We start from the raw sequence: 4,724 nt of genomic DNA, 5'->3' as shown, positions 1-4,724 counted from the left end.
GAATCAAGAGAACTACTAGAAGCAACAATATTGGATTTAGCATGATCATTGTTACTGCTAGAGGAAGAATCTTTCTTGTTCTTGTTACTAGACTTGACTTGAGGCATGTAAGTGGATAAGAGTAAACGCTTGGCAATGTAAGAAGAACTTTTCTTGCGGAGATCATCATTGATTGCTTTTAAGAACTCATGCTCTTGCTCAAGATTGAGCTTTTCAAAGCGTAATTTCTCATGAGCTCTTAAAAGTTCTCGATGATCTTCGAAGATAGTTTCATGAGCTAACTTAAGAGTGTTTAGTTCTTTAGTTAGAGCCTCAATCTTCTCCTTATCATTGTCATTCGTTTTATCTTGATTAGCATGATTAATTGATGTTTCATCATAGTATTCATCACTAGAGTTGTCAACAAGCAAATCATCACCTAACAAGTCATCTTCATCACTATTAAAATCAACATACTCGGGGTGTGTTACCTTAGGACCTTTGGGCATGAAGCATCTTCCAATTCCTTCATTTGGTGAGTCAAATATGTCGTAGGAGTTGGTTGACACAAGTGCTAGACCGGCAACACCTTCATCTTGAGTATCTTCGGAGTCAGAGTGATAACTTCTCTCGGAGTGGCTGTCGGAGTCGGAGCCGGATACCCATTCACCAACATGAGCTTGATGTCTTCGTTTTGTGTAGCTCCTTGATGATTTTTCCTTCCTTTCTGAATCCTTGCTTCTCCGTGAGTATCTTCGTTCATAATGATCATCTCTACTCCTTCTCTCTCTTGGTGGTGATTCTTTGCTTCTTCTTTTTGGAGAATCTTCTCTTCTCTTGTAGGGAGCCATACACTCATTGGAATAGTGTCCGGGTCTTCCACAACTGTAGCAATTTCGCTCTCGACTAGAAGATCTTTTGTCATTGTAGGACCTTGACTTGAAGCTTCTATCTTTGCTTCTACTCTTGTAGAACTTGTTGAAGTTCTTCACCATTAAGCTCAATTCTTCATTGAAGTTTTGTTTCTCACTTGATGATGTAGGGGCTTCACATGAGGCTCTGTAGGCATCACTTGATTTGTTGTGAAGTTCCTCTTTATCCTTAAGTGACATCTCATGAGCAACAATTCTTCCAATCACCTCCGTTGGCTTGAGATCTTTGTAATTGGGCATCATTTGGATCAATGTGCACACGGTATCATATTTTCCATCCAAGGCTCTTAGAATCTTCTTGATGATGAATCTATCGGTCATCTCTTCACTTCCTAAGCCGACAATCTCATTTGTGATGAGAGCAAGCCTAGAGTACATTTCAGCGACACCTTCACCATCCTTCATTTTGAACTTGTCAAGTTGACTTTGAAGCACATCCAACTTGGATTCCTTGACGGAGTCGGTACCTTCGTGCATATCAATCAAAGTGTCCCAAATTTCCTTTGCATTCTCAAGACGGCTGATTTTGTTGAATTCTTCGGGGCACAATCCGTTGAAGAGAATATCACAAGCTTGAGCATTGTATTGCAACATCTTCAACTCATCTGCGGTAGCTTCACGGTTTGGTTCTTTCCCATCAAAGAAGTCACCTTGCAAACCAACACACACAATAGCCCAAACAGCGGGGTTATGTCCAAGAATATGCATTTTCATTTTATGCTTCCAACTAGCAAAATTAGTACCATCAAAGTAAGGACCTCTACGGTGATAATTTCCCTCGCTAGACGCCATACTCTCCTAGGTTGTGAAACCAAGGCTATGACCACCAAAAGCTATGGAGATCAAAGCAAATGGAGACCAAAGCTCTGATACCACTTGTAGGATCGAAAGTATGTCTAGAGGGGGTGATTAGACTACTTGACCAAATAAAAACTTAACCTTTTCCCAATTTTAGTTCTTGGCAGATTTTAGCTATTGTAGGACAAGTCAAGCAATCATCACACAATTCAAGCAAGCATGCAAAGAGTATATTGGCAGCGGAAAGTAAAGCATGCAACTTGCAAGAATGTAAAGGGAAGGGTTTGGAGAATTCAAACGCAATTGGAGACACGGATGTTTTTCCCGTGGTTCGGATAGGTGGTGCTATCCTACATCCACGTTGATGGAGACTTCAACCCACGAAGGGTAACGGTCGCGCGAGTCCACGGAGGGCTCCACCCACGAAGGGTCCACGAAGTAGCAACCTTGTCTATCCCACCATGGCCATCGCCCACGAAGGACTTGCCTCACTAGTGGTAGATCTTCACGAAGTAGGCGATCTCCTTGCCCTTACAAACTCCTTGGTTCAACTCCACAATCTTGTCGGAGGCTCCCAAGTGACACCTAGCCAATCTAGGAGACACCACTCTCCAAGAAGTAACAAATGGTGTGTTGATGATGAACTCCTTGCTCTTGTGCTTCAAATGATAGTCTCCCCAACACTCAACTCTCTCTCATAGGATTTGGATTTTGTGGAAAGAAGATTTGAGTGGAAAGCAACTTGGGGAAGGCTAGAGATCAAGATTCATATGGTAGGAATGGAATATCTTGGTCTCAACACATGAGTAGGTGGTTCTCTCTCAGAACATATGAGTTGGAATTGTGTATGTGTTCTGATGGCTCTCTCCACGAATGAAGAGGAGGTGGAGGGGTATATATAGCCTCCACACAAAATCCAACCGTTACACACAGTTTTCCAATCTCGGTGGGACCGAATCAACAAACTCGGTTGGACCGAAAAGGTAAACCTAGTGACCGTTAGAGATTTTCGGTGGGACTGACATGCAACTCGGTAGGACCGATATGGTTAGGGTTTGGGCATAACGTAATCTCGGTGAGACCGATTACACAAACTCGGTGAGACCGAGTTTGGTAATAAGCTAACCAGAGAGTTGGTCAGGTAAACTCGGTGGGACCGATTTGCTCTTTCGGTGAGACCGAAAAGTTACAAAAAGGAAACAAAGAGTTTACACTGCAATCTCGGTGGGACCGATTCGCTCTTTCGGTGAGACCGAAAAGTTACGAAAGGGAAACAGAGAGTTTGCAATCCCATCTCGGTGAGACCGAGATCCCTATCGGTAGAACCGAATTGCTAGGGTTTGGCAGTGGCTTATGACAAGTGAAACTCGGTGGCGCCGGATAGAAAGAATCGGTAGGACCGAGTTTGGCTTAGGGTTTAGGTCATATGTGGATATGGAAAAGTAGTTGAGGGTTTTGGAGCATATCACTAAGCACATGAAGCAAGAGGCTCATTAAGCAACACCTCATCCCTCCTTGATAGTATTGGCTTTTCCTAAAGACTCAATGTGATCTTGGATCACTAAAATATAAAATGAAGAGTCTTGAGCTTTTGAGCTTGAGCCAATCCTTTGTCCTTAGCATTTTGAGGGTTCCACTTTCACATCCATGCCATGCCAATCATTGAGCTTTCCTGAAATAGTCATCTTGGAATAGCATTAGCTCAATGAGCTATATGTTGTTATGAATTACCAAAACCACCTAGGGATAGTTGCACTTTCACCATCATATGAAGCCATGAGAACACTATTGCCGTGAAAGGTCCCAAAACCAACATCCATCACCTTTTTCTCAATCTCCCAGACATGAGAACTGTATACTATAGATATTCTCATCCAATGGCTTCATCTAAACCTCCTGCGCAAGGTCCCAAGTCGTAGACATGTTCTTACAAAACCAGAATTGGCTATACTCCTTGTCCATGTGGACACTCGCCATGACTAGCGATTTGGTCGATCATGGCGGCAAGGCTTCCTCATTAGCGATCACGTTGTCAGATCCTCCTCTGTTAGGCCCATTCTCTCTAAATCTTCCTATCCCGTTGTACCAGACGACAAGGCGCCACCTCCAAATGCCATCGCAAGAGAAACTCATGAACAAATCAGGAAACCCTAACAAAAGTTCCAAGGACGGGATGCGTTGCAACAACCGACCCTTGATCAGTTCGAGAACCACCAAGTAATGGCGAGGAAGAAGGGAGGCGCAAGGCTAAGACAATCTCAATGTCAGCGTGGGTCGGCGAGAGGAAAAACCCTAACAGGCAGCACATGAAGAAAAGTCTCGCGGCAATAATCTGGACCGTTTCTCTACTTGTTAAACTGGAATGAACTATTCTTAGATTAAAACTGGAATTAACTTTTTTCTTTTGAGAATCAACTGGAATAAAAATAGACATGGATTTGGCCTAGTTCTGTTTAGGTGATTCTGAACAAATCGCGGCCAAAGAATCAATAAGCTGAAAAGAATTCGAATTCGTTCTAATTCTCGGAAATCATCTGAGGATACTAGTGCACTCGAAAATGGCCTGTCTAGCACGGTTTAGGTCGCTCCTGCAAAAGAAAATGGTCTATATAGCACGGTTTAGGTCGCTCCTACAAAAGAAAATGGTTCGGTTCAAGTCCCTACCACTCTGTTAGAGCACTGAATTACTCCCGTACAAAGTTAGTATATAGTTGAGTCATCTATTTTGGAACGGAGGGAGTACATGCAAGCTGCCACTCGTGCCGGACAGCAACACACAAAGGAAACGAATCCGGCCCACCCGTTTTCTCTTCTCTCACGCGCCAGACTCCCCTCCAGACGCCTCCCTCAACCCTTGTCGGGCGTTGCCCCGACCCCAAGTGGCACCTCTTCCTCGTCATCTCCTTGTCTCATCCGACCTCCTCCTCTCTGTTAGACGCGGAGTAGATGGCTGCATGTGAATGCAAATCGGATGAGGTTTTTTAGGGGTTCAAATCGGGTGCATGGATGTATCTT

This window comes from Triticum aestivum, chromosome 2A (genome assembly GCF_018294505.1).
Source record: "Triticum aestivum cultivar Chinese Spring chromosome 2A, IWGSC CS RefSeq v2.1, whole genome shotgun sequence".
NCBI classification, from domain to species: Eukaryota; Viridiplantae; Streptophyta; class Magnoliopsida; order Poales; family Poaceae; genus Triticum; species Triticum aestivum.
Note: the sequence above shows the minus strand (reverse complement) of the source record.